A 13,373-nucleotide genomic window follows, 5' to 3' on the forward strand; every position below is an offset into this window, starting at 1 on the left:
AATAAATAAAAAAAAATACAATGGCTCTTTATTAAATACTATATCTAACCATGACATAGTAAACAGTACAGAAAACACAAGTAAGTAAGGTACCTACATAAAAAAGGCAAGCAATAGGCGGCCTTATTGCTTCAGAGCAATCTCTTTCAGGCGACCTTTACTAAGTATAGCCCAGAAAATTATAAACAACAAAACAATTTACCTAGCAGTCCTTAACGTTAGTCTTTTTGCCTTATTTGCAACATTTATATATTAAACTCTCACAATTAGCAAAGAAGACACATTTAAATTACTCACACGTATTATTATCACTAACAATTGTGCCTCCAAAAACTCGTGTCAAAATTACAATAACGTTGGTTATTGTTACAAGTAACAAGAGTCAATCAGAGCGTGCAGCGAGACGTAATGCAATTCGTAACACGCCACCATTCAAAACAGTATTGGCAATAAGGTGTCAACTTCTATAACATACTGCGGCCTAGTATAAACCCAGTAACTCACAACAACTGACATTAGTAACATTCATTTTTTTAGTAATTTACTACAACTGACATTGTGAATGGTTCGGTATTTACTGTAAATTCAATTTGTAATCGTTTTAAAAATAAATAATTAACTTATCTAAAAATAACCCTCCTTTGGACTGTCGGGTAATAACAATAACGCAACATCTCGCAGAAGCGATCGATCTTCAAGCGACACCCAGAATCACAAACACAATTAAAAAACTAATTGATAAAATCCCTGCGTCGCCACTTTGCATATTAAAAGCAAGGACCATATTAAAAGCAAATGGTTTTCATGCGGTAGAATGTTATTTTCACAATATTACTTAACGTATTCTCAAAAACAAGTTAAACAGGTATTTATAACGTACTTAAAATAACCTAACCTACGCGTAATGAATAAAGAAAACGCTCGTTGAGCCGCGACTACGGAATTAAAAAAATCGTATCATGCAGTCCCTATTACTCTCCTATAAAATACTATTAGCGTAACCGGGATGGCACAATACGAAATTGGAAATCGGACTTCGTAGTGTAAAGGGACTCATTAAGGAAATGACGTTAAACTGAGTCCGTACGGAGTCCGCTTCGCTCGCGGTGTAAAGTGGGCTTAAGACCTGTGTTTATAATAAGGCTTGAAAAGTGCGGCTAAGAGCGGGTCGTAGAGCGTTATTTGTAGATATGTCACTGATTTATACTATGACTGCGGTCTTTGTACGACACTGCGTAGGTGGCAACTTTATAATTGGTGTACTTCGGGGTTAAACGTGAGGACAATAGAAGACGACACGAGGAGGACTCGCAAATTTAGGGTGGGAATATAAAGGGCTCCAAATTTTAAGTAAATGAAAACATATCGTGATATATTATTAGGTACAAAGTTCTCCGATAAAGTTTGCAAGTGAAAAACACACAAACATCACGCCTGTATTCCCAAATTAAGTAGGCAGAGCACACGAAACGTTAATGCTTCGGAGCCACTTTTAAATTTTAGGTTTTAATTTTGAGAAAAACAGCAAAAATGGTTTTCTAGTAAAAAAAAGTATGAAATAAACGAAACAAAGTACAACAAAATGCTAATGTAGAGGATGGAGATACTGTGGACATTCCCAGCCCCATCAACGAGACATAGGATCTAAAGTCTAAAATCTTATGATTTTTTTGGGGGTGAAACAAGTGGACCCCTGATGGAAAGCAAACACCGCCGCTCATGGACGCCGTTGCATTGAAGGCCATTTCAGGAAAGAGACGGCTCGTTTTTTGAAATCCCTAAGTTGTATCGGTCCTGAAATATTAGTACTGCAAGCTGATTCCAAACTTTCACCGCCAGTCTTTGCCGTGAGTGGCAAGAACCGAACTATGGACTTAAGTATGTTGTGGAAGTCAGGTAATTCAAATTCGAAATCAGTAGCGTTTAGTTGTCTCTACTTACCTTAGATGAGGAGGATGTCCATGCCATGCCCGGTTTTGGAATAGGACGAACTCATCTCTTCCCGTGGGTGTCGTGGGTGACTAAGGGATTTGAAGTGAGAGAAGGCAGCAGTGGCGAAGCATTCGTAGAACCCTATTCCCATCGGCTTGCCAAATATTTACAAAATAGGACAACAGGACATACAAGATTTGTGAAAGATGTACCTAAGCGATCTTTGCTTCGGATTTACCACCATAATATCTGACGCTACGCCACTGGTGGACAGCAGCGCTCTCTATTGTCAACTAGGAACTCTGGACACCAGATCTGCGGTGCAGAAGACAAGGTAAAACCACCACACAATTTTCGCAAGAAAATCGCCATAAAAGTTCACAACTGATCCTTATCCGACGTCCACGATCACTCTGTCATAGGCGTGGAGACTTAGAGACCTCAGAGGAAATAGGTTTACAATGTTACGATGAATCCCTTTAAAGAAGTAAGCATAACAAATAGGTAGTAAACAGCAATTTCCGGAGTCTGCGAACTCGATAGAGCGATTCACAATCGCTCTTTTGTGTATTGAAATGAGAGATAATTTGTGTACGATGAGCTTTTGTCTGAAAACGTAGTTCCCAATAAATGATTTACAAGAACATAATATGTTAGGTACTACTTTCTAAAGATAGAAAACAAAGATAAATTTTAACGAGTTTGTTAATGTCATACCTTAATTGATTTTTACACCAAATAATCATACTTACCTACTTATGTTACTGCAGATCAGATACATGTGAATTTTAAATTTGTTGTCATCATTTTCATCTTTAGCTGAAACGTCTATGCTGGACATATGCCTCCCCCAAAGAACGCCAGAATGGCTGGTCCTGCACTGCCCGCGTCCATCTAAAGTTTGGCAGGCCTCTTCATGCGTCTTCCAATATCCAAAAACACGCAATATCTTCGAGAAATACGCCCGTCCACTAGTTACACTACCAAGTTTGGCACTTCGCGGAGATATGTCGTTTATATTGTTAAATTTTGAATTGCTCAAATTTAATCATGGGGTTTTGGACAATCATCATGTCAGCCGAAAAACGTCCACTGCTGGGCATAGGCCTCCCCCAAGGACATAGTTTTGGACAATACTTGGATTTTTTTACTTGTAGACGTTTTCATTTTATATGATGGATGAGTTCTTGATATAGTAAATAAAGCCTCTTTGCACGACCAAATACTACTGTAGGTAAACATTAATTATAGACCGACTAATTAACTTTTCAGCGGCGCAGGCGGAAAGTCGTGACCGTGCGGCTACACCTCATATTAAGAGTAAATCCTTTTAAATGCATAAATAATTTAGCTGACAGCGGATTAGATATGGCACCATTCACACCGTACTTGGTGTTAAACTTTCCGGCTCTGTTAATTCAGACCACCAGTCTATGTACTATCGAATCAACTGAATCGTGACCCACTGTGGAACCTTATCGTAGAAAAGGTCATAGTGACATCGCATTGCTTGACAAGGGAATTCGTTATGACGCTTACTGTGAGAATGTTCTACGGTGGGTCAGGAATCAAACGGTTCGACTGTACCTACTGTAATTCAAGTGTGAATGTTAAAGATTTTAGTTTAAAATAAAAATGGATAAAGATAATGTGTTCTTCCGCGAAGTACATGTAGGCTGGTGTAAAATATTTGTCATCCAATTTAGACACTATCACGCAGATAATAAGACAGTATAAAATGAAACTATTAATGAACAGTGTAGAGATTAGAATGAAAGAATAACAGTAAGAAGAGAAGTTACTTATTAGAATATTTTAATATTTTATCGTCAGTCTGAACTAATGATTATTATAGGTACTGACAGTTTGTAAAACAGCGCGTTATATTAGGTTTAAGTAATTAGCAAATTCAGCTAAAGTAATTTAGATTACTAAAAAAACAAAAAAAAACTCTTTTAAAAAAAGATTGCAATTGTTATTGCCAATCAAGCTTTATTAGGGTTCCGTAGCCAAAATGGCAAAAACGGAACCCTTATACATAGTTTCGCCATGTCTGTCTGTCTGTCTGTCCGTCCGCGGCTTTGCTCAGGGAATATCAATGCTAGAAAGCTGTAATTTTGCACGAATATATATGTAAACTATGCCGACAAAATGGTACAATAAAAAATTCCAAAATATATATTTTTAGCGTACCTCCCATTGGGAGGTAGCCTTTAAAAAATATTTTTTGGAATTTTTTATTGTACCATTTTTCCCATAGACGTAAAGTGGGGGTGTTTTTTATTTCTCATCCAACCTTGTAGTGTGTGGTATCGTTGGATAGGTCTTTTAAAACGATTTTTCGATTCAGTGATTTGTTTGAAAAATATTCAACTTTAAAGTGCAAATTTTCATTAAAATCGGGCACCCCCCTCCCCTCTAAAATCTAAACCAGTGGGTGAAAATTCAGGATGGTAGTAAGTATATCAAACTTACAAGGAAAACTATAACGGTTAAGTTTTCTTGAGAATTATAAGTAGTTTAAGAGTAAATAGCAGCCTAAGGTATAAAACATACCTAAACTTGGAATATTCCGTACAAAATACGAAATCCTTAGAAAAATATTACTTATTTTTTACGTAATGACTACGGAACCCTATTTTGGGGCGTGTCCGCTCTTGGCCGGTTTTTTTATGTATGTGTCGGCGGCTTTAATCCGCCTTAGTACCTACATAAAAGTCTCTAACCGCTACACGCTGTAGCTATGCTTTAAGGCCTCTACCCACTACACCGTATCATACCATGACCGTATATAATAAGTATGTGTCAGGCAAAAATATATTCTTTGTATTGATAAGTACGAGACTGCCCATTAGCACGTTTCTTTAACCAACCGTCGCCGTCGCGTCATGTGCGGAGCGTCAAAAATGGTGCCGATACGCTTCTTATGGGTATGACACGCCGTTGACATGTTGTAGTCTGTGTCGCGGTACATTCCGTGCCTGATACGTTCCTATTACGGTCATGGTATGATACGATGTAGTGGGTAGAGGCCTTAAAGCATAGCTACAAAAATTCGAACAAAAAATTTTAAAGGAAATAAATAAAAATGTTGACTTGCATTTTTAAAGCTATGGCGTAGCACTTAACTAGATTTGTTACGCGAACTTATTTAATTGCCAATTATACGGAAAGATGGATTGAAGACGCAGTTGTTTTATTATTAGATCATCTTCTCTTCAGTGGCGTAGCGTAGGTATCAGCCGCCCGGGGCGAAAGAAAATTTTGCCGCCCTCTTGTTTTAAAAAACTATACACATAGTTTACAAGATGGCATTATTGTACCATTTATTATAAAAAGGGATTCTCCGATTTTGTCACACAAGGAAAATTTCGTGTTCATTCTAATAAGTCAGAATGGTAGGTGCGACAAAACTGTGTACCTAATATATTATTATCTAGAGATTATTCAGTATTATTTATTATGGAATTTTGCCGCCCTAAATTGCCGTCTCAAATTGCCGCCCGGGGTGGACCCCCCCCCCTCACTACGCTACGCCACTACTATTTAATTGATACTAATGCACATTGAATTGCGCATTTTTATTTTATAAGATGAAGTGATTATTATTTAATTTCTTCTGTTTTAAAAATAAAACAAAAATGCTTTAACATGATTAGCGATACATAACCTGACTACAAAACTTGAGATTTCGTGTTCCATGACCGTTTGGGGTAAACATTATGTACGAATAATACAAATGTTTGCTTTCGTGTTTTGGACGCCTAAAATTTAATTACAATTACCCTTAACGATCTGCAGTGTGGCATTATAATTGAATTAAATTTTTCCACAATATTAATTGTTTATTTCAACATTTATAAGAGATGTGAAAACTCCTTGTGTTTTTCATAAATCATAAATCACTGAACCGCATAAAATAACTTGATTAAAACTTGGTTTTACGTGAAAGAACGAGTGTCACCGACATAACAAAGAGAATTAATTCGTTGAATTGGCAGGCCATATAGCACGGAGAACAGAAGGACGATGGCGGCCGAAAAGCTCTCGAATGGAGATCGCGGATCGGCAAGCGCAGCGTAAGACGTCCTCTAACGAAAGCGAGGCTGACCTGAGGGCGTATTGCCTAACGTTTCTGCCGCTCTCGATCAAATGACAGTTTTTGTTTGCGGCTTCTGGTTTTAAAGCCGCGGGATGCAGATAGGCCGCTTCCAACCGAAGAAACTGGAGGTCCTGTCCAACAGTCCTACGTACGGCTGATATGATGATGATGATGATGAGTTTTGCTGGCTTTTAAATTTGTATTGAACCCTCAGTGCGCAAGTTTGACTGGCTCTACAGTTTTTTTTATTTTTATAAAATCCCTTTTTGTTCGAAGGTCGCAGCGGTGTAACAGCCGGCCACGTATGAGACGGGCGCGACCCTCGTCTTCTGACTGCATCATAATCCTCTTAATAGATTCCGACGGTCGGCTCACTGTCGTCTACCTATAAATAGACGTCTTAATGAACTGGCTGCATGTCATATTTGCATGTCTGTGGTTATCTTGACGAAGAAAATAAATAAATATTGTTGGGTGAAGCGAGTTTGTTAAGGCTGTATATACGAGCGTAGTTTTTTGAGACGTGAGTCGCGTAATTTTGGTTTCATATTAAACTAATATTTGTGTACGAAACATTTTGGGTCGCCGTGTAGCACAAACTGGACTTAGTATAAAACCGAATGCAGCAGAAATTATGCGACAAAAATACGCGACAAAAATTTAATTCGTCTGCCTTCGCCCTAATTTGCAATTAAAAGCTTTAGGTGATATTTAAAATTTCAAATGTCAGAAGTAAGGTTGCTTTGCAGTAAATCAAACATGAAGAAATTGTTTTACGTACCAGGGTGGAACCTTTTCATAACCAACCTTTTCAAAGCTTGTATCAAAAATGAAATTTTTACCAAAAACTTATTTCTACTAATGTCATGTGACATCCCATACATCTGCCAATGAAATAATAGCGAACATGAAGATATTTTAATAATATTTTTTTGTCCTTGAATAGGTACAAAATTAGACCTAGAATTTTGATGTTACTTGTACTTTGATGTATTTTTTGGTCTTTTCTCATTAAATTTAATAAGTTAGGCTTATGACCTACCGCACGCATGTTCTCAATGGCAGTACCTAACTATATGTTTTTTCTTACAAAAGGTCTATAGTAGTAAGAGACGGAAATAATGATTGCGATTAAGAACTGCGTTAGACCTCAATATGCAAGGGGAGTTGGTGCTGGTGACTATAGACAGGGACAGCACCAATATCTGACACAACAAAGTGTGCATAAACATCTAATACGACTCGATTTCTAAGGATGGTAGGACGTGTTAGATATTTTTTCACGCTCCGCTGTGACAGATATATTAATTCAGGTGGCTGTTTAGCATTTAAGCGCATCCTAACCGCGATAAGCAAATGGATTATGCATCTGTCTTTCAGATCGTCTGCCTGTATCAAAAAGCTGGTTCTATGTATTACATACATTTTACTCGCGCCGATATTGTATCGGCATCCAACACCGATGTTGGATTGGCTAATGTGAATATGGCTTTCTCCTAATAAAGGAACCCCCGCTAAACGGAAAAATACAAATACTTAACACATAGCAAAAAGACACCTGACAATCACTGCCCACAGCATTTTCTTCACCGCATCAATGGACCCTTAAAAGCCTTTTCCTGCTTTTAAAGTCCATAACACCGTTTTATTATTAACTTCTAAAAATAAACCGTAGCGGATTTTGTTTTAGCCCGTCCTAACTCATGGGGTGATGAATAATTAACTAAGGTTTTTAAGAATATATATTTAAAGCTAAATAATTTAACACGGGCTGTGAAAGGGTTAAAGATTGTCACTTGTCATGAAATAAATGAAGGAAAGAGCGAAATCGTGTTAGTTTAAATAAATTATTGAATTTACTAATGTTTTAAATTGTCCCTGGTCTTTCATATATCCCTGGTCTCAACTACTATAGATATATTATTTATCCATCTATTTCTTCATCACGTTCGTTAGGGCGCGCGTTTTTCTTACTACCCGCACTTGATTTTTTTGTACCGGCACATAATCACTACGACACACAACACCCACAATATCCCACGATTTATCCGAAGATACATCTCGACGTCCACATTTTCCTATCATCGGATCCTATGCAGAAGAGAGCGTATGTATATCCATCATCGTGGTTAAAATAAAGCAGTATACAACGACCTTTAACTATTGAGAACCGTTTTATCGAAAAAATATAACAATTACCCTACAACAATTACCTTTACTAATGGAGAGTTAGTATTTTTTTTTATTTTCTCGAGCAGCAAAGTAATGCAAACATTTATTTTAAGTTTCAGAGAGGCAGCAAATGTTAGTGTCAGTTGTTAGCTTTGTTACCACATTGAGTGCCGAATTAACTTGTATGAAAAAAAAAATGATTTTATTTTTTAACTACAAATACTAATTAACGTTTAAATAAAATAATGTTATGCCTTATGCTTTCAGCCCTTAAAATATATGTTCTTATGGAAGTCACACGTTGTAGAAATGTTGTATCCATCATTCCGGTTGAAATAAAGAAATATAGAAAATAAAAATAACTGGCATTTTAGTACAGTTACTATGAGATAACAAGCGAAATCTGTAGTGCACAAGTAAACGCTGACTAAGTTCTTCAGTTCTTGGTAAAATTATCCTCCACTGCGTTTCTAGCAAGCAACTTTGGCTCCGAAGCAATCATAATTTATTAAAGATGAATGGAACATCTTTGGTTTCATTTAATAAAGTTTTAGCTATGGAAATTATGTGAGTTCAAAGTTGTCTAACTGCATCGTGTGTTTTAACGACAGTGAAAGCTGCATCCAACACTTTCAGGGTTCCGTACCTAAGTCGGCAAAAATAGAACCCATATAGGTCCATTTGTCCTTTCGTCCATTGGTCAAGACCCTTCTTCTCAGGAATGCGTGAAGTTTCTGACTTTTCCCACAAAATCATATTCTAGAGAAAATGTACAAACGTTTAGTGACATGTCATGTAGGCGTACCTACGTGGGCTTATTTTGGTTATTTTATTTTTAACACAGTTACTTTGATACAAACAAACTATTTTACTCTTGTAGGTACAAGAGTAAAATATAAATATTATAAAGTAGATATCCTAATTAGATTCATAGGAACTGTTTCAACGGTTTTTGTTTAATTTTGCATCAAGAACAAATTTTGCTTTCGAAGTTGATAAGATAGGTAGCGAGACGATTTGGACGTGTATCAAGGAATTGGAAGGAATTAACAATGATGAGACGACCAGATGGCCTAGTGGTTAAAGAGCCTGACTACGAAGCTTGAGATGTCGGGTTCGATCCCCGTGTCGAGGCAGATATTTGTATGAAAAATAAGAATGTTTGTTCTCGAGTATTGGGTGTTTAATATGTATTTAAGTATGTATCTATCTATATAATTATATTTATCCGTTGCTTAGTACCCATAACACAAGCTTTGCTAAGCTTACTTTGGGACTAGGTCAATTGGTGTGAATTGTCCCGTGATATTTATTTATTTATTATTTATTTAATGATTCTAATTAATAAAACATAAAAAATCACTACATAACGCTTCGTTTTCAAAATCCTTACGCCCACAATTTTTTTTCTTAAAATATTATATCTACCTTTTATTGTTTCCTTGAAAACTACAGAGCGTTCCACACATTAACTTACCGTGAAATACAACCCTACTTTCTGGCAGCAGTTATCTCCAACACAGACCTAAAGAGAATCTTGTCACAACCCGATGTGTTTAATTTCGGTCCCATTCGTTTTCCTCTTTTCTTTTGAGAATAACCTGACGATACTAATAAAAATAGAGACTAAACAAACTGCGTGTTTTTGTGCGATATAAATTCAACACTGAATACCAAGTACTGTTTCTGGGAATTTTATTTCGGCACTGGATTTAAACATTTCAGTATTATACACCAAAGAAAATAATTTTGATTTTCGTAACAATAAATGTGACACAGGCCGCTTTTACACCTGTGATTTACTTCCGCAATATTTATGTAAGTTACTTACGGTTGTATTTACACTAAAAATAAACTTACAGTAAATAATGTTTATGTAAATTTTGTGATTTTTAACTTGCATAACTTAGTACCTGCCCAACCAGTAACTAAAATTCCTTTTATCGGCGCCAAGTTCAAGCGGCTAGCACAAACCGCCATGATAATATTCTCTTTATAGTTTGTCACCATGACGGATCATGACTCATGACCTGTTTATTAGTAACATAATAAAATGATGTTATTTACATCGATAGTAACGATAGACATTAAAAAAAATTGAAATAATATGATATTATGGCACCCTACGGACATTTAAGACATTCAAAAAACTGTGTACGGTTTGTGCTAGCGCTGCTTTCTAACGGCAGAACATTTCAGTAATATCTATTAACTTAACTTTTAAGCAATTGAAAATGTGAAATAGACATAGATACGAGTATGCATTATGCAATGAAAACTTTTGTACAATAATTTGATTTCTTATTAAGAGTCTGTTGCAGTGCTAATAAGTGTTCTTTGGTAGAGTCGATAAGTTAGAAGTCACTGTGACAGATCAAAAATGCCGCGAAAATTCCGGGCTCTGCTAATCTGTAACTTCTCAACTTATCAATTTAGTTCGATAAGCTGTGAGAATCTTCCATAAGCAAACTTGAACACGTTTAGACTAGTAATTTTCCAATTTACGTAAGTAATAAGAAATTACAGTAAAACACTTACAAAGAGTGCTTACACTTGAAAATTTAGCGTAAGTCGTTTACGTAACTGACTTACGTAAGTAAAACTCATAGGTGTTAAGGCAGCCAAAGAGGGAAGCGGATCTAAAAATGATCATAATTGGCGTGACGTTAACTATTCGTGGATTAGCCTCATTTTGCGTAATGAGTAACAAAAATCTTCACAAACTTTTTTCTCATTTACACTATTAGTACATATATACCTATTTTGACAGAATTTGCGACTTAATGCAGCAAAACCATACCTACACCTTTAAAGTAAGATCTTGCATTGCATTTTAAACTAAATGTATGCGCTAACAAATATAAGTAGGTACACACAAATGAGAGCGACGAAGTACTAAATTGTGCTTTTTCACGTTGTTGCATAACTTATTACAGGAGCTGGCAACGCTCTTTCCATGTCAAAGTATTACATGACCAGATAATAATATCGAAATTGTTACAATGAGAGTTTCTTGACAGGTGAAATAGCGCTAGATGGCGTTAGCATTGAGAGGTCCGTTTGACGGTACAGCAAAGCAAGAGCTTGTAATGAGGGCTATAGTTTTTTGTCTCACTAGATGGCGCACTGTTGCGTGAGGTTTTAAGTGTGGCTTTCAAAGTCTGTTATTACGGGCGTGAAAACAAAGTTTAGATTAAAATCATATTTAATACACCTTAAAACCGTACCATAAAAATATCGAGCATGACACAGTGTTGCATAGTCCCCGTTTTGTTCGGAAAAAAAGGGAGGACACAGGTTTCCGAAAGACAAAACTGTCTCAAAACACACATTCATTGCCCCGGAACGCATATTTGCCATAAATAATTCCAGATATTGCAAAATATTCACAAAATTATTCTAATTATAAATAAACCCGCGTAGCTCACCCAAAAACTATGAGTTTTGTCATTTCGGAGACCTCACGCTACACTAGCGCCTCTAGTGGCGAATTCATACGCGATAGCCCTCATTGGCTCATTTTGACCAAACACAAACGTGACGCAAATGTCAAAGTTGTCAAACGGACCTCACGATACTAGCACCAACTAGCTTGTTTCAGAGACCCTCATTCCGACCTGTCAAAATGACTTCTCATTTATCGACTTTTAATATTAATTTATCAGTAGGAACAATTTACTACAACACACAAAGCTCAGAACGATATTAAAAGTAGAGCTAAACTTTAGGCAGTCTCATCGCTAAAGAGCAACCACTAGAGGAGATTGAAGTGAAATTGAAATGAAATCGACATTACTGGAAGATGATTGGAAATAGTACTCTTAATATCTTGTAATCTAATAGATGGAACTAAACAAATGGATGTATATTAGAGTAGTAGTAGTATTTTGTTATTAATATAGTAAATCTCAATATTTGCATGACTTATTAAGTTTGAATGTATGAGACTCATAAATAATTGAACATCGTGTAATGTACTACAAATAGAAAAAAATCATTTCATTTTCATTTCAAAAATTGACATAGTGACATACTTGTACGTTTACCCGTAGAACTAAGAACCAAAGATTAACTCATTAATGCTCGTCATCAACACCTATATCAAGACTCTAGTTTATCAAGTTTAAGGCAATTCTCGTGATAAGTGCTATGTGCGCTGGTGCGACGACGCGGCTGAATTATTTTGCGCAGAACGTTTTATTTATACAGAATGTGAGAGAACAATGTGATTAAGACGATAATGTATTACATGATTTCTTAGTCGAACAAGAACCGTTAAAAACTTTAGCTGCCTTTTTTCTAATCACCCTGATCGCAAAAAAAATCTATCAATATTATATTGAATGATTAAATACACTAAACTTAAAGAGATATATGACTGACTGGCTGATTGATTGACAATCAATGCACAGCCTGAGCCACTGACACTAGAGACTTGAAATTTGGCAAAATATATTCCTATCGAGTAAAAAAGATCTATATTTTCGACTCAAAATTACTATATCCCCGAAATCCAAAATTCCTACGGATACGGATAGGAGGATTTTTTTATACAACTGACAGAGACAACGCACAGTCTAATGAGTAGCTAATTTGGAGAGTTTATTTTTGGTACATATATTATTTGAGGATCGAGAAATACAATACTTATACAAATACAAAACAAATACAAATACAAAAACGTATAATAAGAAGGAATTTTTCAAAATTCTCGTCGCATAGGCAATACAAGAGATTTTCAGTACCTACTAATTAATTGGCAGCTGATATAATAGTGACTTTTTATTAGAGTGGTTTGCTATGAAAAATCAGTGAGCAAAATCTCATTTTGCTCACTCCGTGAGACAAAGTAGCTTTTTAATTATTATTTTTTAAATGCTGATACGAGGACAGTCATGCTAGCACTCACTGAATTCCAAATATGTATTTGAACTTGACCTTACACTTTCAATTATATGTAACACTTACTTTTTGTTTTTCCTTTTTGTACAATAAAGAGTATAAACAAACAAACAAAAAAGAGAGAGATAGGATCAAATCAATACTTAGTTCTGTAGGCCTAAAAAGAAACAAACAAATGTTCGGACACACACATATATAACATCAAATTACAAAACGTCTGTTATATTAAGTATATAGTGCATTACTAAAAGGATTTCGTATAGCT

The sequence above is a fragment of the Choristoneura fumiferana genome, chromosome 5 (genome assembly GCF_025370935.1).
Source record: "Choristoneura fumiferana chromosome 5, NRCan_CFum_1, whole genome shotgun sequence".
NCBI classification, from domain to species: Eukaryota; Metazoa; Arthropoda; class Insecta; order Lepidoptera; family Tortricidae; genus Choristoneura; species Choristoneura fumiferana.